Here is a 27,237-nt window from a genome sequence, read left to right on the forward strand (position 1 = left end):
AATGTCATCAATGACCAATATACTATTTCTAGTTAACTGTCCAACCTTTCATACTACAACAATTGCACAATAGGAACTTCTTTCCTAAAACCCTATTTTCATGCAATTCTCTATAGATTAATAATATCTTATGTACAATGTCAATTTAGGTTTCACACACTTACCATTGTAACAAAGACATACTGTATTATGCAATTGAAATTGCGCATTAACAAACATACAAAAATTACAATCTACTGCCCTGTCAGTCTTTACACACTTATTACTATGTTGTCATCAATGACAAACACAATCATGAATGCATCATATCAATGTTTTTCAATGCTCCCCCATAGCATCAACATTCATGCTAACAATCTCCCCCTTTAGCATAGATGGCAACATAGATGAAAAATATTTCAGTTCCAAGAATACCAAGTATACATCTTCTTCATCAATTAAATCTTGCTTCATCATGTTCTCATTTCTTCCCCATTAAACTACATAGAATGTTTTTCATGTCACCCTCTCCCCCATTGACATCAACGTCAAAGACAATATAGGATAAGTGCACCAAGTTGTGGTGCTAAAAAGGTGACACCTTTTTTATTTTTTTTAATTTTCAATAGCGTGTACGTGCTATAGTGTGTACATGCTATAGCACATATGCGCTTTATAAAAAATCAAATTATTATAAATGGACTACATACCTGTAGCCAATTTATTTGTCCTCTATTTTCCTAGTTCCCCTCCTCACTTGTATGCAAGAATAGAAGGTTTTCACCACCGACCTTGCCAATGTGCCTCCTCGCCATCAAATTTTGAGATCATGAGCATGTCGTATGTTATCTAACTTTCTTTTTGCATTGTTTTATATGTTTTTTATATTGTTTTGTAGGTTTTGTTCAATTTTTCTTTAAATTTTTAATTTATTTAGATTTCAATTGATTTCTTATTAGGAAATGTAAATGATGAACCAACAAATCCCTAAGAAGATTAAAACCAAAACCCCCAACAAGATGAGAATCAAAACCCTCCACAACAAGAACAAAATTTTTTGCAATTTGAACCAATTATAAGACCTCCTCCTGGCACACGAGAAAACATAATAAATGAAATAGAAAGAGGCAAAAATGAATTAGAAGAACTAATTGGTAGGTTGAAATCTTCTGTACAAACCAATCCAATGAGAGTTTAATTCGCATCCTCTCTTGAGTCCATTAAGACCCATGTAGGTTCTATTAGTGGTCAGTTGGAAATTTGGTGGGTTAAGAGGGATGAACAAAAATGATATTATGAAAATAAACTATCATATCAAGATGTTAAAAAAAAGATATACCAAAAGGGAGGATTTGTGCATTATTTATAAAGCTTGGTGAACAAGATACTATTAGAGAGAATACTAAATGGTTCCCCATCCATTGGTGTATACACGATGGTATTAGAAATAATTTTTGGGATAGATGGTGGATGGTTTTTGATGTTCCTCCTTGCAATAATCACAAGGTCCCAATGTATTTCTTAAGAAAATTGTACTATGAGTTTTTCCTTGGGGAGATCCCCAATTATTTTGATATATTAGAATCTCAGGGTAGAGGTGGGGGGTCATCATTTGAGAGGTTGAGGGCACATGATGACCCTAATGTAGTTAGGGCACTCATGGTCAAGCCACAGGGTGAGCATGTGACTATTCCTTAAGTTGTGAAGGAACATGTAGAGGTCAACGCTCTAAGGACTATTAATGCTTTGACACAGACCCTCGTTCATTGCACGAGTCCATTAGTTGAGGAGGAGCTACATCCCGGTCACATGTGCACATCATGCGAATCCTTATGCACATTTGGTAGTCATGCTATAGCTAATGCAGATGATGGGCTCGTCACTGATCAATTTTGAATGAGACATTTGGCATTGACATATAGGTAAATTACAATTATAATAAACTAATTTGATCACATTTCATATGTATAGTGAATGACTAATAAATTAGCATCTATTGACATTGTTCAAAATTCAGGGTTAGAGTGTTGGTGGCCCTAGTAGCGATCCCCAGCCCCATTTTTCATCCTGTCGAAAAATCCAGAGGTACGTATCAATTTAATCATTTAAATTAATACATATATTTATTAAGTAATCATATTAAGGATTGACAAAAAAAATTATGCATGTGCATTAGTTCTCTACAGGACTATCAACATTCACTACGGACTCCGAGCCTAGATGTAATACAAGCTTCTTAAAGGTACATTTGTTTCATGTTTCATGCTACATGTAATGTGTATTTTATGACATGTGGCTCTTGACATCTAAGACTCCTCCTCATCTTTGCCAGTCCGTCGATCGTGGAGTGGCTGCAGCTATGGCTAGTTCACAGCCATTGGCTAAGGTATGAAATAATTTTCTTGGTTTTAGTTGTTATTTATAATAGTTAGTATCGAAATTTATAATGTTATTTATAAGTGATTATATTGATTGAATTGTTGTAGGGTCTTTTCACACTTGATCATCCATTAGCCTTCGAGGTGGACTTGTAGAGTGACTATTTGATGGTGTTAAGAAAGTAATTAATTTTGTGTGTACATATATTTGATTTCAATGTATAATAATTATTGATTCATATCTACTTTGTTTGTATCAGCTTGAGTTAGAGAAGAGCCTCAACAAGAGGACGAGAAAGTGTGTGAGGAAGACCCCATCATCGCCACCATCTTCCTCCACATGATGATCAAAGACCTCTAGAGATTTGTTTCCTTCCCCTCATGGGAAGGAGAAGATATAGTTGATAGACATACATGTATAGGCATCAACAAACATATATGTTGGATTTTATGTCAGTGGACATATTCGATATACATTTGATGTATATTTGACATTTTATATTTGATGTATGACATTTATTTGATGCATGACATTATTAGACTTATGACATTATTGGTTAATATATGATATGTTTGTTCATGTATGACATTATTGGTTATCATTATATATTATGTGTTTGTTAATGTATGACATTATTGGTTGTCATTTTATATTATATATTTGTTCATGTATGACATTAAATTGGTTATCATAATATATTATATGTTCCTTCATGTATGACATTATTGGTTAACATAATATATTATATGTTCGTTCATGTATGAAATTATTAATTATCATAATATATTATATGTTCATTCATGTATGGCATTATTGGTTATCATAATATATTATGAGGTAGCATGGGTACTTGTATCCACACCCTTGGTACTCGTACCCACATACCCACGATTTTTTTTTTCTATTTTTTGTTTGTGTATCAGCTTGTTTCTTATCAAGCTTAATTCAATACCTAATCAGTTCAATTTTTTTTTTTTCTATTAAGATAGTTTAAACATTTACAAGTATATCTGAGAGTTTGAGATAAAACAACTGATCACACGCCCAAATACATATACAATTACAAAAATTTTGGGGGGTGAAAATTAAACTTAAAAGATCAAAGGACTATTAGCTTTTACATTTACATATATTGATTACATCTTTATATATGATTATCATAACAAAAATCAAACTAAAGGAACAAGCTAGCTCCAGCCATCATTCTGGCTATCAAGATCAGGCTGAGCCCTTGTAACTTCATTAGGATTTTGTATCACATCAATAGTTGCCTCCTCTTGTCTAGCAGCATTGTAACCTTGTACCACATTACTTACATTGTTTAAATCTGCTACCTCTGAGGGAGCTAAGAAACTTTGGTAATCAGCAATATGGTTTGCTGAATGCACATTATCCTTGTTGATCATCAAGCTGCCCTCTTGCATAAGTAACATAAAATCACTCTTGGAGATATGCAACACCAAAGCCACCTAAGACATAATGTGAAAATGGGTGAGTTTAAAATTAAACTCAGTAAGTACCCTTCTCTCTTCCTGAAAGATTTCTTTGTTCCTATACTTCCAAAGAGTCCATAAAATCTTAGTAGAAAGAGAAAATCAAAATGTGTTAAGTTTAGAATCAAATTTCTCTACATGACTAGCAAGAATTTCACTCTAGGAGTCACTACTAGCACAATTCCAAACATTAGAGGAACCAAGAAAGATAGACCACAACTTATGGGCATAAACACATCCAAAAAATAAATGTTCAAAAGATTTAGTCACATTACAAAAACTGCAAGACACAGAGGATAAACCAATAGAAGAAAGAACTTGACCCACAACTAACTTTTTTAGCAACAACACAAATTTAAAACACATCTTTTTAGTCTCAACTTTACCCTTCCAAAGAAAATAAAAAAAGAAAGACCAATAAGAGAATGGGTTAATTTTCCCCTAGCACTGGATCACTCTAGTAATGAGAGAGGAATCATTCTTCATGCATAGATAAAGCCCTTTAGTAGTAGTATCCTTCAATAGAACACCATTAACCCATTTGGCTTTATCAAGAAAGACCTTTGAATCAATAATATCACAAGGACTATTAAATTTGATCACTTTCTTAATCAAGGTGAAATTATTTTTCTAAGAATTAGGAATATTAAATTTTCCTTTTAACTCCTCCCATACCCCTAACCTCCCACCTATCAAGATATCTTGAATCAATGAAATCCCCTTCAAGTTCCAAGCTTTGGCAGAACAACTCTAAGTAAGGGGCAAAGCTTTATTATTATATGAAAGCCCCCACCAAATGGATCTATCCTTCACAAGGAAATAAGGAGGACCTTCTATAGCTTCTCTTTCCTATATAAACTTCCTCACCTAGATCCAAGCCTTAAAATAAGTTTGAATTTTTTTGACCCAAACAGTCTCATCTTAAACTCCCTTAAAACAATATCAATCACTGGAACATCCCTCCAATTCTTGCCTTCCTAATGATAGATTTCAAAATGTTATTCCTAATAAGAATTTTCCATGGCTCATCACCCCATAGTGCTTTCATCACCCATTTGGAAGCTAGCGCCATACCTTGAGCTTTAATATCCTTCAACCCCAAACCTCCTTAACTTCTCACTTGACAACACCATTCCCACTTAACACAATGTCTCTTCTTACTCCCTTTTCCATCTGACCAAAGAAAATCTCACAATATTCTTTCTAACATGTTCACATGAGAATTAAGAAACATCTAGGCTGCGGCAAAAAATATATGATGAGAGGACAGAACTTTTTGCACCACTTGCAATCTACCAGCCAAATACAAGGAATGGGTCTGCCATTTCAAGTGCTTTTTATTAATTTTTTCATAGACCCAATCCCACATCTTATTGAGATTTGGTTCAACTAAGAAGGGGATACCCAAGTATCTAACAATCTTCTTAGGTCTAGACTAGTGCCAACCCTTACTAACCAACCAATCTGGAGGATCAGTAGACCAACCTAGCACATTAGATTTTGAAGGTGAAATCTTGGACCTAGAGGCCATATAGAAGAAATTAATCCTTTTACAAGCATTCTCAAAATTCTCCTCTGAAAGCCCTATGAACAAAGAAGTGTCATCTGTAAACTGAGCATTAAGTAACACCTCCCCATTAGGCAAGGAAATACCATTCAGTGGAGGACCCAACTCCTTTGCATTTAAAATGTAAAACAAAGCATCTACTACAATGACAAACAATAAAGGGACAATTGGACAGCCTTGCCTAATCAACCTTTCTAATACAATAGGTTCTGACAAGTACCCATTCACATCTATGATAGTGCTAGAATCTTTAAATAGAACTTTAATCCACTTGTAGTATGTTTTTGGAAAGCCAAATGCTTTAAACCCACCAATTACAAATCCATACTCAATCCTATCATAGGCTTTCTCAAAATCTAACAAAATCATAGCTTCATCTTGCCCATCATTTTTAGTCCAATTCATGGCCTCCCAACTAGTAATCAGATTCTCCAAAATATACCTCCCTTGAATAAAACTTATTTGTCTGTGACACAAACTTATTTATCAACAAACCAATCCTTCTAACAAGCACTTTAGCAAGAATTTTATAGAATAGGTTTAGTAAAGTTATGGATCTCGAATTCTTAACCAGAGACTTATCCCCCAATTTAGGCAAAAGGTTAATAAATCCTTTATTAATGAAGCCCCCTGATGACCCCTTCTTAAAAGCTTCTTCATAAATAGCTAGCAGCCCAAGGCAAATCTAACTTTTATTTTTCTTATAGAACTTAGCCATGAATCCATCCAAACTAGGAGACTTTTCATTAAGAAAGGAATCAGTACTAGCTTCAATTCCCCCCATCGAGATCTTCTTGCTAAGATTAATTTGCTCCTCTTTTGACAGTTTAAGAGGAATGAGTTTAAAGCAATCTTCCATGACTATTCTACTATCTCGAGTCATCTCTAAAGAGAATAAGTTACTATAAAAACTATAAAAAGCATTTTGAATCTCCTCAAGGTCATTTAAAATTCTATCCCCAACAAGAATATCACTAATAGGTTCTCTTTTGTGCTTAGCTTTAATAATGTTAAAAAAGTACCCAGAACCTTTATCCCCTTCATCAATCCAATTCATCCTCACTCTAATCCTCTACCCTTGAATGTTGTACCTCTGTATGCAACTCAAATGGTGCTTAATGCTCACCATTTACATTTCCAATTCCTCACTTTCACCTATTTCTTGTAGCTCTTTTTCAACCCATATTAGTTTGATCTGCCATAAAGCTTCCTCTTGATTCTTGTCCATGGCTACCTTCTTACCAATTAATTGAAGAAGATTTTTCCAAGTCTCCCCCTTTAAGCTCCAGAGATCAATAGGATCAAGCAAAGGATTACTGATTCTAAGAATCTCAGTTACCATGACTATGGCCTCAACATTATCAAGATCGTCAAGAAGCGAAGGAGTAAGTTTGAAAGAACCATGAATCCTCTTAGGAACTGGAGAATTTGTCAAAGCTTCTATCATACAACAAGCATGCATAGGTTAATGATCAGAGAGAGAAGCTGGAACAACTTGGATTGACGCATGACTATTTTGTTGTAGGAAAGAAACAGAAGAACTACCCTTGTACACCCTATCTAGTCTACAATAGACCCTTTTCTTACTTGATTGACTATTGCACCATGTAAACCAAATATCTTGAAACTTGCCATGCATATTTTCCATGGGATCCACCAAATTGAATTTTCTTTTGAATTTATACCAAAAATACATTTCATTACCTTTCCAATAGTGGGGAAACCCTCCAACCTTATCAATTTTGTGCTCCACCATGTTAAAATCCCCCACGACTACCCATGGTATCTTTGGCAAGTGCATACAACACCACTCCCATAGTTCTACTCTTTCTCTATAATTATTTGAAGCATACCCATTACAAACACACAAATCATTTTCACCTTGCTTGAAAATCACCCAAATTACCCTCTGACACACTGAGCACCCATGGCTAACTACAAATCTTTCCCATTTGGGGTGAATAAGAATAACCACACCACCCTTCCCTCTCTCATGATTGGAGTGGAAGCCTATAGACTTGTCCCAAAGGAGCTTCAACATATCAGTTTGAAACTTTGATAGAATATTGATTAACAATAAACTTTATCACTATTTAAGCATAAGTTTATCATTTCGAATTTGTCATCATCATATGATTTATGATCTTGTTCATGTTTAAAGTTTTCTTTCTTCGTTATTTGTTTATCAAGCTTAATTCAATACCTAGTTAGTTTGAATCTTTGATACAATATTGATCAGCAATAAACTTTATTAATGTTAAAGCCAGAAATGTATCATTTTCAATATGTCATTGTCATATGATTTATGACCTTCTTGTTCATGTTTAAAGTCTTCCTTCTATGTTATGCATCTAAAAATTTATCATAAATTATTATTGCAAACATATAACAAATTTGAAACTAAAAACAATACATTACATTTGCAAACTTTATCACTATTCTTGATTTGAAAAATCATTGTCATGACTCATAAATTAAGGTTTTCTATAAATATAAAAGTATAATTAAAAATAAAGTATGACATACCCAAGTACCCTCGTCCCCTATTATAAAAAATAGCTGTACCCATACCCGTACCCATACTCGTACCCTAAGTACCCCAAGTACCCTCATCCCCTTGCAACCTTGTATATTATATGTGGATCTTGGTGTTTTATATACACCTATGTAGCCTATAGGATATCTTTCTACTTAGAACATCCACTGACCTTGCCCAGCCTCCTCACAAGGTTAATTGATCCAAACTTGCAGCATCACTCCCTTACTCTTTTAGGAATAGTATCCCTCCAAAGGTTTTATATGTCTAATAGGGTAACATAGAACTCCCTAATCTAGCCAAGGTTTATATTATGTCCTAAGGTGTTATTGGAACACTTGTACTATTCTTGAATGGATAACAACAATGGGTTTGTACCCGATTTCAAGATTTCTTCACAAAAAGGCTACAAGGAGAGCCCCTAATTAGGCCTCCACCTGGATCTCTAGGGCCAATAGCTCCTTTTTGGTGTAGGAGCACCTAATATACCTTAAAAAAGAACCATAAATATTTCAAAATAAGGTCCTTGTGGTCTTTAGTCATGCTTAGGAATAATATATTTAACATTGGATCTCATTGTAAGGCCATAGTTACAAGATTGGCATTTAGTTACAAGATTGGCATATTATAAGCCCTTGTCTAACTATTGGTCATTAATGATCCAATGCATATGTATTTAAATTTTTTTCAAGCTAACATACTTTAAGGATCATAAAAATAAGGTTAGGATCAATTTTGGTCACTAGATATGCAAAATTGCAAAATATGCAAAAATTGCTCTAAAAGTTGTCAAAGCAACTTTGAACAACTTCTTAAAAAGTTGCTACAACTTGTAAAAATCCTCTCCCAAATTTATAGTTGGTTAAAACCACTCATATAACCATTGGGATAATCCTATATAATTCCTTATAGGTGGGTGATAGGACAAATATGTAATTTTTGCATTAAAAGTAATAAAATCAGCATTTTTCCTTGCATAAACATGTGTTGCAGACCCTGGTATAGATGTGTATAGATGATTGGATATGTCTTAGTGGATCTAAATTTTTTGAAATTTTATCTATTTCATTTTGCAACAAGTCTCATGTTCTAACTCTTCATAGTTTGAAAGTTATTCAATTTTTATTGCCAGTTGCCCAGAAATTAGCCTACAAATCAACAACTTGCTAGGGCTGGGTTATTATGGCATATTCCACCATGGGAAATTGATGCCCTTTGGTTTAATACAAGGTGTAATAATTTACTTTCATATTCTGCAATATTTTTTCCAGAAGATGCAAGGAGGTGACTTTGTTGCCATACCCTAGGTGTGCTTCATGAAGAGTACACCAAATCAGCATTTACAACAATCCTTCTAGATTGAGTTCTTGGGTTCAATAGAGGCAAAGATCCTAGAGATTTGTATCATTTACATGCCTCCACATGTCCTAATTTTTGGATTATATTTTCTCTTTGTAGAAAGTGTACCTGCAGTGCAAACAAAGCCCTAATTAGGCCTTCAAATCCAGTCTAATGTTGCAACAGCAACAACTTCCATTCTTCTCCATGCTTGGGAAATTTGGAATGTTTCATAAGACCCAAAAGGGTATCAAAATAATTGGTCAAGTCACCATTTCCTTTGGAAGAATCCAAATTTACACCTCTTCCTCATTCTAGGAAGGCTACAATCCAGTTTAGTGGTTTTTCAAAGCAACTTCATACTATAAGTTGTCTTTGATGAAATGAATCATGGATTCATGTTTTTTAGGACCTAAATAGGCCATATTAGTGATTTTAGGTCACCCTTGGTGTTTTTATTCAGTTTTTGGGGTTTGATCCCTCTTTTGGCTAAGGGAATCCAGTGGTGCATATTGAGTTTTTGGTGCTTGGTACTTGGGTAGACCTAGTGATTAGGTTACCTTGTCTTGTGGGGTTGTGATAAACTTCCATTAAGACCATATCCATAATTGTGATAGGTATTTGACACTAGGACCCTTCACCTTGGGTGTTGAGGGAATTTGAGCATTTCCACCATTCCTTGTTATTTGAAGACTTCTGTTGTGTACTGCTGTATCATTTTGTCTTAAAGTTTCAAAGCCTCTAGCATTAAGAAAAATTGATACATAGGACCCATGCTCAAGGATTTTTAAGGTCTCAGGGTGCATACAGGCCGTACAACAAAAAAAGAAAAATTGAGGGTTTGGTAGGGCTTCTTGGCTACTTGTTGTCCCCACTTTTGAGAAACCTTCCACACTTCATCAAGACTCCTCCTCCACAAGTGAGAACCTTATCATACCCCTCTTTAATCCCTAAGAAGGTAAAGTATTCATTCTTCAAGCTTTGCTCTTGAGAGCTCTTTCTTTGCTGATAGTCCCTAGCTAGGCATTGCCTAGCTCGCCTAAGGCTTGGTCAAAGAATTCCTTGCACTCACTTTCAAGGTCCTTGCTTGCATAATATAATACATCTTTTGGAATCCCTTTTTTCATTTAGTCTATGAATTTTGGAGTGCCTATTGTCATCTTCTTCTTTAACACTACTATTGCCATAATGCTATAACTGTCACATTCTCCAAAGGGAAAACCCCACTATTTCAATGTCTTATTCTTAATGCTATGAAAATTGCACATCTTTGGACCTCTAGATTTGTTAGGTTCTTAATCATTAGATCACCATTCATCATAAAAATATAATAATATATTGATATAGTGTAGCCTCAAAATCACCATATATCACTAGTGCACTGACATGTATGCAAAAGTATTTGAAAGCCTTTGTTGAATTCTCAGTTCATGCTAGGTGAAACTTATAAATTTATTTTAATAGAGTTCAACATTGAAAAAATAGGAGTAGATAATAAGTTTCCTCAAACTGCCAATCTACCACCACCTAAATGGCATTTGGAGCTCCTCTTCATAGCTTTAGAACTATGATTGTTCCTTTGTGGTTATCCCTTTATGAACTAACTCACAACTTTACAACTCAGTAGTATTTGATTGTGAGTCATCTTGGACATAAAAATCTAGGTTTTTTGTTAAAATATCCTTGAAAGATTTTAATTTATTACTCCTACTATAAATAGTACTAAATATCTTCTATTCTATTACACATGATTAATAGATTTATTTTGATTTTTGTCTCACTAGGTCTTATTTTTTGTTAAATTCACTATCATATGATCCATTAAATTAATTCTTACATAGCTCTACCATAAAGGTTCTCCATGATTTTTACCATATGACTATAATCTATGTGATATAATAGTAAACTAGCTTTTAAGAGGTTTTTCATTATACTTTAATCAATCATTAATCTCAATTGGACACCTCTATTCCATTTGCACATAACTACTACATAGGCTTCTCACATGTACTTTTTCACTTGTTTGGACTAAGCACTATTGTTGTGCTTAGTTGAAAGAAAAGTCAGAATGATTTTAAAGATTGTCATGATCATACTTTGCCACTTAAAATTCTTTTACTTATTCCATCTACATAGGAAATGATTCCACTTTCTTTAACCCTACCACAAAGCCTTAGAAATGAACACGAATATTAAGTTTAATACTGTGTCATTATTTTCATGGAAATTAGAATTTTGATAAAGATTTAAGAGTTTTTCTAGAGATGTTGATAGTTACACTACTACAAAGGTTTAAAAAGTTGTACTTCATCACACTCACTATTGTTGCCTTGAATATTTTCCTTTGATCTCATTCCTTCATAATGTCTTTACCTTATGCATTGATTATCATTAACGTTGTTTTGACAATTATAGTAGCCTTTTATTTGAAATCCTTCATGAATATCATCTCCCTTAGTCTATGACATACATCCCAACTAATCATTACTTGGAATGTAACACAAAAACATGGTCATTCCCTATCATATTCAAAAAATGTTCTCTACTTTGATATTTATTTACCATTATCTACTCTTTATTTTCATATATTGAATGAGTTTCTTGGCTTTCTCTTTGGAAAGCTATCCTCAATGCATTGTGTAGAGTCTATTCACTTATTGTCATTCCAAAATATACTTTCTGATGAGGAAAGTTTAGGGTAGACTACCCAGTCTATGCCACTAATCCATGCTAGGATCTTGGTGTTCTCCTAACACCTAACTTGGTCTATAGGATTTCCTACAACTTAGAACATCCCCTAACCTTCCCTAACCTTCCCACCAGGTGAAATGATCAAAACTTGCTCCATGACTCACTTATCCTCCTAGTAGTGCAATTCTTCCAAAATACATATGTAGGTTTATCAAGGTTCCAAAATAATCCCTAGTCCAACCAAGTTTTTGATGAGTTTTAAGGTGCTATTGGAACAATTTTAGTATGCTTGAATGGATGGTAACAATGGGTTCATACCCGATTTCTTGGTTTCTTCACACAAAGGCTACCAGAAGAGCCCCTAATTAGGCCTCCACCCGGATTTATAAGGCTAATAACTTATTACCCTTAGGGATTCATCATACTTGGCCTTAAGAAATTTTTTTTCACACAGCCCATACTCAAATATTTTTGAGCTTTTAGGCCACCAAAAAGTCATACAACAATAATGTAAAAAAATGAGGGTTTTGGGGGTTTTGAGGGTTGCATGTTGTCCTCAACTTTTGATCACCTTATTCAACTCATAGAAACTTCTCCTCTTCAAAAAATAACCTTCTTATATCCCTCTTTAATCCCTCCAAAGGGATTAAAGAGGGATATTAATAATTTTAAGACATTTGGTATTCAATTTATGTTGGAGATTGACTTGTGGCTCTACGTGTATTTAATGTAAGGGTTATTCAATTCGTAGCTTACTGGGCCAACTTATGGCTTAGTTGGGTATAAGTAGGGGGTGTGGTGGAGTCTTTAGTGATGATTTATCCATCTTGGAGAAGAGGATATGGTAGAGGAGTGAATCTTGAGAAGGGCTAGTAGCCGAGGCTTAGGAAACAAGGAGATTGCTTGGTGGGTTTGCGAGCACAAGTTTAGATCTTCCTTGGAGGTTTCCACCAGAGTGTGGATCTATATTAGTTAGGGTTTAGATTGGATCTTGAGGGATCTTGCAAAACTATTATTTTCTTTTTATTTGACCGTAACTAGGAAGGCCTTACAACCTAGCACATTACATGCAATCAATTATTTTTATGAATAAAGAGTTGTGATTTGTATCAGATCTTGCATTGTTGTTGTGTTCTACTATGTGGTTATTTTTTGGGGGCTAGGACATCTCCTTTGGGGATTCTCCTACCTTGCAATGTATCATTGTTTCACGAAGATCTACTTTGTAATCTACCGCTAGATAATTCGAATATTAATTGAGAGCCATTTCTTCTATGAAGTCCTCATGTATACCAAGAAGTTGCCTTGTCTTTTATCCCACCAGTTGTTCATTGTCTAATGCTTTTTCCCCATAGAAAATGTGAGCACATTAGCTTGTTTGATTGTATTCACTTTTACCAAATGCTAACTATGAAACAAAAACTCTTTTCTGTAATTTTTTTATTAAATAAAAAACAAAAAAATCTTGCAAAAATATTTTTTAAATCATGAAAATTAATTAATTTAGAGATTTTTGTCGAATGCATAGACACTTCCTTCACTGTTGACATCACATTCTTGACAATTCTCTAACAATTGGATTAATTTTCTATATGAGACATTACATTTCCCTACTGAAGTCTCCTCTATATTAGCCTATTAGCTAATTAGGTTAATTCATCCACAAGTAGTTAAATTTTGATATTGTTTCTATTAAAAAGGTAGGGATTGGTAGGGCCTTGAAACTTGTTACATCAATAATAACTTAGAACAAAAAACAACAAACAAAAACTTAGCTAAGAAAACAAGCTTCTAAAGCCAAGTCCAATGAATTTTTGAAAGTAACCCAGAACCTTGTAGGGTTTTTAGAAGGACCCCAAACCTTCAAGAATTTTCCTAAGGATCATAAACCTTCTAGTCCTACTAAAATCACCATGTGTGTCCAGCCAAAAAATAAAATGTGCCTTTAAAATTGATAGCATATGCCACACTACCACTACCAAAAAACTAAAAATAACAAAACCTAGAAAGAAATAACATACTTTCTTGCAATAGTAGCCTAAAAAGAGATGCATCCAAAGGGGAGAAACAAACCTCTAAATAGAATAGCACAAAGAAAATAAAACATAAACTCTCTTAGGCCTAAAAATAGAGAACCAAAGAACATCTCTGACACTAGTTTTAAAAACAAAGGGCTTTTCAATCCCTCCAAACACAATCCCCAAAAGGGAGCACCACCAACATATGAATAAGAAAGTGAAGAAAAAAAGCTTTCTCATGAAAAAACCACTAGCACCCCTTATGTTCTCGACCCCCACTGGAAACTTCCTTACCCAACTTTCAACCAACAAAGAAACCACAAGAAATTCTCCAACCAGAACACTACTAGAGATTCAAAAACCATAAAGTTATTGTAAAAATAGGACACCTCCCATCCTTGAGAGGAAAAAGTTCCACCACAAAAATAAAGTTGATGGGAAGGGTAGGAAAGAAGCCACTATCAATGTCTTTAGGGCATTACTAGAGCAATCACCTAAAGAGACCAAAGACCTGCAAGAGTAGCCTAAATATCCAATCTTCTTGAAATAAAAGGATAGCAAAGGACTGCCTAGGAAACTCTAGTTTTCACACCAATGCTAATGCAAACAATACAACACAAAGAACCATTACATTTGAAACCAATCAAGCCCTTTAGTGGAAACCTCTAACAAATGCTTGAGAGCCAAGTCCACAAAAGGAAAATAAACTCACCAGACACCATAAAAGGTACAAGCCCAAAAAACCAAAAAGGCACAACCTTGCAAGTTCAAAGCTAGGCACAAGCAATCCCCTTCCCAGAAATTGAACAAGACTTTTGGGCAGCAAGCATACCTCCAACCAAAGTAAACTAGAGCCCCTTAGCACCCAAAAACATATGATAAGAGCCATGAAAAAGTATTACAATGAACACTAGTTGAGTTGAACCCTCCTCCCTGAAACTACACTAGTCAAACCCAAAATAGTTTGCAAAATACCACAGGATATAGAGAAAATATTTTGGCTACAAAATAACCTACCATCCACCAAAGAAGCCTCTCATCAAAGGGAGAAATAGATAAACTTTTATCTCCTAGAGAAGAAATCTTCTCTCCATCTCATCAATACTGAGAGACACACATTTGTCACCGACACAACACCTCTAACTTCCCTAACTGCAGGAAAAGTCCGAACAATAGGAAACTGGTAAAAATGTATATGAAAAGACATTGGCACAACTACACTAGTCCAAGTCTAGAAAATCACCAACAACATTTATTTCCCACCACAAACAAAGCCAATAAAATTTCCTTCCACAACAGACTCTATTCAGAAAACCACAAAAATAGGGGTAGTAAAAAGATGTGGTAGAAGCACATATACCCCATCCATAGCTCCAAAGGTACTCCCCTCTAAGACCAAGAGACCAAAAAGTAGTCAATGATACAACTAGATCATCATCCTCGTCTGCGTCCTCTTCTAGATCTCCATTAAAACATGAAACCCTCACTACAGATGTAGCTCCTTACAGTCCACTATTCATTTTTAATGTTGATCAATTCCAAATTTTGATATTGTTATTATGATGTTTTTTTTTGACAAACTAATGAGTAGAGGTTCACAATTTGACTTGAAAGAAATATTTCCTACCTATCAAGAAATCATATCCATTTCTAAATTTTTTACTTTTACACATCTTTCTTTCTTTCTTTTTTGGATTCCGTTGAAATTTTTAACAAAAAGCCATGTGGATGTGGCATTATAGTTATTTGAATGGACTCTAAACCAAAGTTTTGAGCCAGGAACTTAACAAATACAAGATTGAGTGTGATTTCAAATATTTCTTGAATACAATTTTTGGAGATGTGAAGTTAGAGTATTTCATTATAGGTCCTCTCTCTTAACTACCCACACTTTGCACCACATAATTTCAAGTAATATTGTGAAATTTGACTAGAGAAAAAATCAATGACCAAAACGTATAAAGAAACAAAAAGAAGAAGAAAATATCTTGTGACATTTTCTTTCTTATCTAACAAAATTATAGACATTTTCATACATGCTTTTATTTATTAATTTGCATGTAATATGAGCCATCAACAAATTTATGTTATATAAATGTAACAAAAATTGTTTACTAGAAGTAAACTGTATATAAGCAATGAGAAAATAATGATATGGTGACCTTTGCTATTTCATTAGGTCCTTGTAGAGAATCATCTACACACATGTTTGGGTCCTTGATTTATTCCAATTGTGGGGCTGCTAAATTTACAAGATTGTATACTTATATCAATAGTTTGTGTTGTCATTGATGTCAACCCTCTACTTGATGTCATTGATATGTTTTTGCATCATGGTTGTCTGAATATTGGGCAATTATTGGTAATATGTTTTGTATTATTATGTCATAGATAATTTTTGTAATAAAAAAAGATAAAATTTGTTGGGAGTATGATGATTTCATAATATGTAGAAGATAATAAAGATGTTTGATAGATTGGATGTCTGCCCTCTTGGTGTTGTGTTGTTTATCAACATTGTCAATTTGTAAATATGGAAATTGATGGGAGAGTAATGAGGTCATAGTATGAAATAGATAAAATGGATGATTCAAAGATTTCTTGTAGTCGATATCAACCCTCTTGGTGGTAATGTGTACACTTAGTATGGTGTGATGATAATTGTGTTGACATTATCTATGGGTTGCTAATGTTGATTTTTCAGCTATGTTGCTAATGAAAAGTGTTTCCATGTTAATGTAGTACATGATTGGATGAAATATCTTTTTAGTGTTGATAATGATGGGCTGGAGATTAGATATGGAGGTAAGATATGGTAAGTAGACTTGTATCCTTTTGTTTATTATAATAGATGACATCATGGTGATGTCATACTAAGATGAGGATTAAAAGCTTTGAAATAAGGATTAGAACCACATGTAACAATGACATTGATGATTGTTTGATGCAAAAGTTATTATAGAATCTCTCATATTGCTCTTGGATGTCAATTTTTTGTTACAAGTTTGTTTTGGTCATTAAAGAATGTTGAAATGTAAAATTGCAAGGAGATTTATTGGTTTTTTGGAAGAATGTTTTACTTTCCTCTACATTTTATGTCATTTTCATGTAGTTTGGGACATAGATTATGTGCTACACATGTTGTAATCTTATATTTTAGTTCCCTAATGTTGTTATATATAATTTTGGGGGTGTGTAATATGTTAATGATTTGGGTAAATATGTAAGAATGAGTTCAAAATATGTTTTACATTTCTCCATGTTGATGGAATTTCTTTGTGTTGATGTTTCTAAGCTTGTGTCTTTAGGGGTGTTCTTATAATGGTTGTATAGTATCTTAGTTTAATCTTTAGTAATGATGCTTACTAGAAATATTTTTATGGTAGATGTGCTTCATTACACTCTTCCTAGCTTCTACTTATAAAGGCATACATATCACAATGGTTGTAGCAACTTGGATCAACATGAAAAAATCAAATATTTATTTTGATTAATGTTGATAGGAGGGATTCATTGATGGGGAAATACCATATCATGTGCATTCATACTAGGGGGCTTAAATGGGAAAAAATAGGGCAATATATTCCCTATATATACATCCTAATAATGACTATCCACTTGTGTAAAAAATATGCTAACACTAAAATATGAGAGGCCTATATTGATGTGTGTAATCTAGAGAGAATATAATAACATCTAAACCATCAATATTAAAGTTAGTGTGAACTCTATAGGTCTTAGAAATCATGATATTCAATGCTATTAATTTCTACTTATACACATGTTGTTTCAGGAAGATGCAACTTAGTCATTCAACTAAACAACTATGAACTAAATTATCAAAGTTGACTTTGAATATAAGAGAAACTCTTCATCATCATATAGTTTTATAGGAACAAGATATATATTAAAAAAATAGCCTCTATCGATTCCATAAAGTCTTTATTCTCTCCACATGTAGGAGTAACAAGACAAAAGTTTGTTGGTTAGACTACTTTCATTGATCATCATCTCGAATCCTTCCATAGAATTGTAACAAAGATAACTTTCTTGCAAGTTAATATGAATTATTTCTTCCTTGAAGTTGTAGGTTAGTTAAAATATCCTATTTTTATCCAAAACTTCCTTAAAGTTGTAGGTTAGTTAAAATAGATTAAGTAAACATATCCTATTTTTATCCAAAACATCATATAGTTGCAATTTTAACCATTACATCACACAATATCCATATATTATTTTATATTCTATTATAATATATACTTATCATTGTTATAGGTTTATCAAAATATCTCCAAATATAAAAGGTTCTTGTATTTAAGCTATAAAAGTAGGATAAACACTAACCAAGTACTTGTAAAAAAACACATATTTTTAGACTCCTTCAAGGCTATAGATATATGTATATATGTGTGCATATGTATGTATGCATAATTAATATGTCTACATATACATACACATTCATGTACATATACATCGAACACATCTATGCTCATCAATTCCAATAAAGTGATAGTTGGGAGAAAATAGTACAAAATTAAAAGGTTGAGGGTGGTAATCAATGCTAGGAGAAATATTAACTCATAAGAGGTGTGAATTACTATTACAATGGATAGAAAAAAGAACATACATAATGCTATTAAAATTTGAAATAGTTCAATTAATTTGATATATATTATTCTTTGAATTTAAAAATAATAATCAATACTTCAATTGTTTACTTTTAGGCTTTAAGAATAGTCTTCTATAGATTAAATAGATTGATAGATGAATAATAGTAACATTCAGCTACTTTTTAAATATGATTGTAATGTATTGAAGCTTATGATGGAACACATATATAGTATAGGACCACAGATTCAAGAGGATTCATTTTTATGACAAATAAGTTTGACATGTATAGAAGCCTTCTCATTAAAAGTCAAAGTGAGACCTTGAATTTAAATGAAATGATAAATTATTTGACAAGAATATATTTTGAAGATTGAGGGGTTTATTTTTCAAAGTCATTCCAATCTCAATCTCATTTCAAATATCATATCTTTATATTTTCATAAGTTTGGATTTAAATATTGAGAGACATTTTTTTTCAAAGTCATTCCAATCTTAATTTCATTTTTTATCCATAACTTTGAATTTAAAAGATTGGTGATCATTTATTCTTAAAATTCAATCCAATCTCAATCTTACACATATTCCAATAATTGCTATATTAGTTATGGGTTCAATGCCCAATATTTTTGACAATATTTTATTAATAGTTATGATTTAAATTGTTGATGATAAATACCCATAATTGAATGAAATGTATACAATTGATGTAAAAAATGCCAATAATGTGGTGCTGCATTACTACACCAACAAAACATGACTTTGTGTACATGTATGTGTCTCACTTTTTTGTGGATCTTTTTGGACATCTTGGCAAAACATGTTGATGTGGCATCATATTTGATGATATTCCTTTCAGACCCTAGTCATAAGCAATAGACTTTCCATAAAAATCATTGAAAAAATTGGAAGTGCTATGAAATGTTCAAATAATAGTTTAAGAAATAGAAAGTAAAAATATTTGAAATCTTTACCTTATCATATTTTTATATCTCCATTAGTTTAAATATTTCTTATTATAATTTCATAGTGCATGCAAACATAATACACCCATCTATAGTGGCAAAATTATCTTCATGAAAAGCTATATTTGAATAGTATATATGTAAACTATATTGAAATATAGTACAATCATCTAGATATCCAGGAGTCTAAAACCCAATGTGTATTCCTGAGAAGAAGATTGTACAATTACTAACAACTAGGTTGTAGTAGAAATAAGTAACAATACAACAAATCACTTGAATGCCTAGCAAGAAGGTTTAGGGGTCTACCATACATGAAGGAAAATAAATAAACAATATTGTTCAAGTGTCTAGAAGTGGTCTCAAGACTGTGGAATTGGGATAGGCAACTTGGCTTGTTTGTAATGCATTCATTGTTTGGAGTCAAGTATCAACTAATGAGATAATATTGTACATATTGATGTGAAGAAGAATACGCGAGTGTCAATATATGGTGATTTTGATTAAGTAGATGGGGAGAGGGTCTTGATCCTACACAAAGAGTCACATTACAACACAACAAAGACCAAGGAAAACAATAGGCTAGAATGCTTGAAGACCAACCAAGCTATTTCAAAATATCAAAAGGAATCAAACAAGATTCTAGTTAAACAAACAATAGTTAGACAACCACTTGAAGTTATCACAAAACTTACTACTATTAACCATATAGATGCAATTTAAAATATAAACATAATATATCTTATCAATACAAACTAAAATATCAATCCTCTGTGTGACAATAGTAAAAACCCAAAATAAAACAATGTTCATAATATGATGTTAACTTTGTGCCAAACTTGTAATATTTGTGGGACATCACTGCTGTAGTAACTTTTAGTTTAAAAAATAATAAATAAAGCTTATACATACATTGGAATCTATTTTAGCTATATTCTTTTGTGTCCTTATTAGTTAATAGCAATAAACAACATATACATCTGCAATTAGAAACATGTAATCAAGTTGCAAGCCAATTGTTTGACAAAATTGTATTTAATAGAAAGATGTGAAAATTAATCATGAATAGGGGCTCCCTTACAAAATATTGAAAACTAAAGACAATACAAAGATCCCTTGAATGCCTAGCAAGAAGTTTATAGCAAAAAATGATCACTTGAATGCCTAACAAGAAGGTTATAGCATAAATTGAACACCATGCAAAAATCCATCTCATGCACATTAGAAATGGAAGCATCAGTACCTAGAATTAGAGCTTCTTCTTCAAGGATTTGCATAACTTGTCTCATAACAGGCCTACCTTCTGACTAAGGATTGCAACAAAGTAGTCCCAATTTGAGCACTTTCTCTAGTAGCCTGCATGCTCATATTTTTTATGCAAGGTATGAGGGCCCAAAACCACTCCCAAGTTACCCTTGCTAGAGAGACACATGGAAGAAAATAAAATATTGGAGAAACTACAAGAAATTATATAGATTTCAGTGCAGATATGATGAGATAACCTTTTGATAACATGCCAAACATAAGGCCTACCTAGTTGCACCCATATATATATATATTCAAATTTAAGTCAATGAGCTTAGAAGCTCAGGTTCACAGAGTCAAAACTTATTATGTTCTTTCTATTTAACTTTTTCAGCCTAATGTTTAATCATAGATCTCAAATTATATAGCCAAAAAAACCAAAAGTTGGCCTATTAGGACATTTACATGGAAAGAAAGAACATGAACATCATCAACCATTCTTTGAACAATAGGCAAAACTATAACATGAAATCTTTTTGGTCAAAATTGTCAAAGTATCCAAGATGCTCTTGCATGACTAAGAATCCAATATTTCATGATAGGTATAAACATTTAGACATCAAATATCACTTCATTAGGGATTATGTACTACAAGGGATTGTTCAACTAAAATAGATACATATAGAGGAGCAAGTAGAAGACATTCTGACTAAGCCATTGGTGAAGGAAAAATTCATCTTCTTCATCGAGATTTAAGTTGGGTGTCATGTAGAACAACTTCCTTGCTAAGAGAGAGTGTTAGTTTTGGTAGCTTGGATGACTACTCATCCATTTACTAATAATTAGTAAATAATATTTTTAAAAATAAATTTGTTAGAGAAGAGAGAATTATTAATTAATTAATTAATCTCTTTTGGAGACAACTAGAAAAAAACTGGTTAGGATATATTAAGTTGCTTTTATATCTCAGCCATTGATTGAGAATTGATCTTGACTATTGGTTTTCCAATGAGAGTAGTATAAAATGGGTTTAGTGGGCGTGTGGAGGACACAACTTGCAGAAGCATTTGTAGAGTTAGAAAATGAGTTTGCAGTGATAGAAAATAATCTTATAGTGTTAGCAAGAGTGTAGTGATAGTGTTGGGGATAGCAATGTGGGAATATCAACATGAAGAATTGAGAGATTGTCAAAGCTCTATCAGTAAGAGGAAATGAATTTCATGTCTCTTAATTTGCTTAAGTTTAATATATTTCTCATCTCCAGAACTAGTTTTCTCTTAGGGGTTTTCCAAGAACAAATTATCCAAAAATATTGAGTCATTGTGTTACATATTTATTTATGTATTTTTTATTGGTGAAGTTGCAATTGTGTTATTTTTAATATAAGTTGTTAATTAATTTTTGACACTTAAATGATCTTAATAAGACAAGAGAATAATAATCAGTGATTACAATAGAATTTTCACAACTCCCATCACCATCTATGGCTTCTACAGTATGTTGGGAATATATCACCAGAAAAATATTATGATTTTTTTTTTTAAATACACATAAAATTGTCAATGAATATTGTGAAATATTGCTGGAATTTCCTTTCCTAATGAAACTAATATCACTAGCAATTTAGAGGCTTATAGGAATGCAACAAATTGTATGTTGCAAAACCTATCTGAGAAAGCTTATGAGCCTGCAAATAAGTGTTTCACTATTGGATTGACTACATACACTAGCTCATGAGAAATCTATTGCTCAGTCTAGTGTTGGAGAACATTAGAGAGCAATGATTATAAGAACTGCTTATTTTATGTGAGGCAAAAAGCCCAACATTGTTGCTCGATGGATCATGAAGGTTATGTTTTGTCCATATCTTGCAAGATAAGATTTGAGATATGCCCTTTTTTTGGTTCTATTAAATTGATGTTACCATTGGAATCAATGAACTCACCCACTTCTTCACCTCCTGCATCTCCCATAGAAGCCCATAGTTCTGTTAACTAATCCCAATGAGAAAAAGAGCACATCTACCATTTTTAGGGGGAAAATAACTCTAGATACCCAAAGTGAAGGTGTTCCTTCCATATTTTTCCTTTTTAATAAAAAATCCACCTTTCTCAATAATTTTAAAAATTTAATCTTCTATACTTACCCATTTGACAATACAAAAATGCCAAGATATTTCTCTAAGACTAGATCAATTATGCCAGAGAGGCATTTTGTGTTCATCTTCGAAGAACTTGCAAAAGTCACACAAAAAGTTTGGTGAGAGTAAAAATCTTGGAGTAGGAGGTTCTATTGCCATCTACAATGTGGGATTGTATTCAAACCCTTAGCAACAAGAGCCGAATTAAAGAAGAATATGCAACTCTAAATCTATTGTGATCTTTTAGGAAAAAAATAAGAGAATAAAAGGACAATTAAGAAGATGTCTACAAGATCTATGAAGTGCATCATTTCTAGAGTTTGTTGGATCTTTCTAGAAATTTTCACAAAGTTTATTGGTATTTTTGAATTGAAAAAATAATAAAATCTTTGACAAAATTAAGACTAATCAATAAAAAAAAGAAATTATTGACTAAAAATTAACTTAAAAATAAAGTAGTATAAATCTTTCTCAAAACTTTAGAAGTTCAAGATTTTTTGTTATAAATATTAATTGAGAAATGTAATTGAAAACATTAATTTCCTACCTATATGTCTATATATAAGCAAGGAACTAATAATTGTTTAAATAAATTATCTTAAATTTAGGAAAAAAAGTGACTACAAAAAGAAAAGCAACTCCATATTGTAAAAAAATATCATGGTTTTTTATTATTTTAAAAATTACTTTATTTTCTTTTCCAAGTTTAAACTCCATAAGTGTTTAGTTCTTACAAGTAATTTTAATAATATTGATATAAATTTAAAAAATAGAAAAAAAAATAGCACATTCATATGACCACTAAATACAAAAATAATTACACCGTAGGCTTTCCCAATATGAAGAGAATGAGCTGATTTTGAAGATCGATGGTCAAATATATGACATAAGCCTAGACGACCATCGAAGCAATCTCGGCCATTCAATTAATAGCGCAAGGATTAATGGAAGCATTGGGTGATTTGACAATATGAAGATGAGAGACCTGAATTCGTAAATCAATGGTCAGAAGCTTACAAGAGGCATGGACGACCATAGAAGGGTTGTGGAGCATCCGATTGCTCAGTCACTATTTTCACATGTCCAAATCGACTTTTTGCACTCCTCTCCATGACATTAACATATTATGTCGTACGCTACTGTATACATCATTCTAAATTGATGGAATGTAGGGGATGTGGCGCTGGGGCTGCAATACATTGTAGACACAACAGATCTTGAACTTTCATTGTTCACGTCTGGAATGTGGAGTGGGAATTATAATTTCACCTTTTGTTCATGCTCTTGCTCTTGCTGGATTGCCAAGCATGAGGAGCCCATGTAATTTCCCCTTCTTTGCTCTCCCCAATCTACTTTACGGTCGTCTGCTCATGGATTTATGCAAAGGAGTGGATAGTACTTTGTGCATTGTGCTATTGTTTCATGTCTATGTATTTTTCTACATGGTTAGTGCGGTTGCCAAGGCCATGATTCTAATTTTGGTGCCTAGATGATTGTTGATGTGGAAAAGTACAAAATACCTTCTCTCGCAATTCTCCGCCCATTTTTCTAGCCTTGACCAAATCACCTCTTGTTCTAAAGTATAATTTGCCAACACTTAAATGCATTTAACTAAAGGGAAAAAGTGCTATGTTCTTGTTTGCAAATGTGTCAATTGATGAGTTGATTCTAGAAATTAGGAGCCTTGCTTGGAAAGGAGTTAATTGATGACCAGATGTTATTGCAGAAAAAAACTCCCAGCTCATTCTAGAAACAACACAAAGTATTTCATCATAGATTGCGGAATTTTAATGTCACATAACAAGAACTATTGAGCGTTTGAGCCTGATTCTCATCTCAGTTGAAGTTAAGAATCATTTGAAATAACATACAATAATAAGTTTTAAGGAGCTTCCAATCTATAATCTTTTAGTGCACAATTAAGGATGCCTACTCCAATAAGAAAACTCTCCAAAACTAACAATTTATAAAAAAACAAATCCTATAATGAAATATTAATTCTGTGAGAAATATATATTAAAAATCGAACTTAAACTCACAACCCTAAACCTAAATACTTTACTCGGCACTTAAATATTTTCTCAGCACATGAAGGTGCCGAGTGCTAGTTTTGGTCGGCACTTGATGGTACCGAGTGGCAGGTTGCTCGGCACTTGATGGCGCCGAGTGACAGGAAGAATATAAGTGCTAAGTTAGCTCGGCACAAGGAAGTCGAGTAAGCTCAACACAGAAAGTAAATGCTCGACCACAATGAAATGCTTGGCACCAATGGATGCCAAGTGAGCTTGGCTCCAACTAAAGTTTATAACTTAGAAAATTCCAACATGAATGCTTTCACCATTAAAACCAGAGAGCTAAAGCTTTAAGCTTTCAAACAAATTTCTCAAATGAAACATACAAGGGAAGATCAATAGATTCAAGTACGCTTGCTTTCTTTCTATTCAATCTTTCATTAAACTATTACAAAATCTGGGAGCATTCAGCTTCAACCAGAGAAAACCTAAAATAACCCTAAACTGATAATACTTCAAAAACTTCAATAAACTTTTAAACCTGCAACTCTAATGGCTGCATACAATGGTGCCTGGAGCAATCACTGCTTCAATAGGACAAATCCAAACAACAACAAAATTATAGAGTGAACAAGGGAAGTACGTGCAACTATAGGCACAAGCTTGTTTCCTTTTTCCTTCTCTACTTAGCTCTGCAACTTCTCTTTGATCTGCTTGATCTGCAAACTCTTTGCACTTAATCAAAAAAATGAATGTAGAAACATTCCTTTTGTCTTCTAACCTAAAACATTTTCCCCTCTCATTTCCAAATTCAAAAATCTCACCTACCACATACATGTTTTCTATCTGTTCTACTGGTCGTCAGGTGGTAGGTGGGCATTTGGCTCAAGGGGCAAACTTCAACGCTACATTAAGTTTTCCAACACTCCCTCTTTGTCCCAAGCCAAACAAAACAAGGATCACAGCTGATCCAAATCAACTACACCAAGACACTCTCTTAGGTGTACAAACAATCCAATGCCTAATGGCTTTGTGAAAATGTCTGCTAGCTGCTGCTTAAACTTGCAAAAATTCATCTTGATATCCCCATTCTGCACCAGCTCTCTGATGAAGTGATATCTGATCTCAATATGCTTGCTTCTCCCATGGAAGGCTAGATTCTTGGACAATGCAATTGATGAGATGTTGTCACAATAAATTGTGGTTCCATCCTCTTGCCTTTCATTCAAATCTGTCAAGATCCTCCTTAACCAAATAGCTTGACATGCTACTGCATTTGCTGCTGTGTATTCAGCCTTTGCTGTAGATTGAGCAACAATAGGTTGCTTCTTGGATGCCCATGAAATTGCACCCAATCCCATATGAAACATGTATCCGGAAGTGCTCTTCCTATCATCTAAACTTTCAGCCCAATAACTATCCGTGTAACCAACCAACTTGAAATCATCATTTACAGTATATAAAATCCCAAATCCCTTGGTACCTTTCACATACCTTAGGATCCTCTTTCCCACTTGCCAATGGGAATCCTTTGGTGTTTCCATAAATTTGGAAATCAGACTTACTGCATGCATTAGGTCTGGCCGAGTTGCAGTCAAATACATTGAACTTCCAACCATACTCTTGTATAGTGTTGGATCCACTCTCTTGCTAGAGTCTTCCTTGCTCAACTTCAGACCTACTACTATTGGTGTGGGGGCTGCCTTACTATTCTGCATTTTAAATCTCTCCAAGATCTGCCCTGCATATTTTTCTTGAGAGATGAATATGCCATCATGCATTTGTTTTACTTCTATGCCTAGAAAGTACTTCAAGAGACCTAGGTCTGTCATCTCAAATTCACTTTTCATGGCCTCTTTGAACTCACCAATTAGAGCCTTATCATTACCAGTAAAAATCAAGTCATATACATACAAGACAACAATCAATACACTACCATCTGCTGCCTTGATGTAAAGAGTGGGCTCACCATTGCTTTTTCTAAAGCCATTGCTCATTAAATATGAGTCAATCCTATTGTACCATGCCCATGGAGCTTGCTTGAGCCCATAAAGAGCTCTCTTAAGTCTATATACTTTATTCTCTTCACCTACAACTTCATAACCAGGTGGCTAGTCCACATATACTTCTTCTTCCAATACACCATTTAGGAAGGCAAACTTCACATCCATTTGAAATACCTTCCACTTGTGCTGGGCTGCAATTGCTATGATAGCATGCATGGTTTCCATTCTTGCAACCGAGGCATATGTCTCATTATAGTCTC

The 27,237-nt window shown here is 33.4% G+C and overlaps 1 pseudogene; it reads left to right on the top strand.

Moving 5' to 3' along the window:
* The window catches only part of LOC149549353 (L-type lectin-domain containing receptor kinase SIT2-like), a 50,175-nt pseudogene that overhangs the window by 12,395 nt on the left and 10,543 nt on the right, over nt 1–27,237 (top strand).

Source organism: Cupressus sempervirens, chromosome 7 (genome assembly GCF_028749045.1).
Source record: "Cupressus sempervirens isolate cs-2001-9-10 chromosome 7, ASM2874904v1, whole genome shotgun sequence".
Taxonomy (NCBI): Eukaryota; Viridiplantae; Streptophyta; class Pinopsida; order Cupressales; family Cupressaceae; genus Cupressus; species Cupressus sempervirens.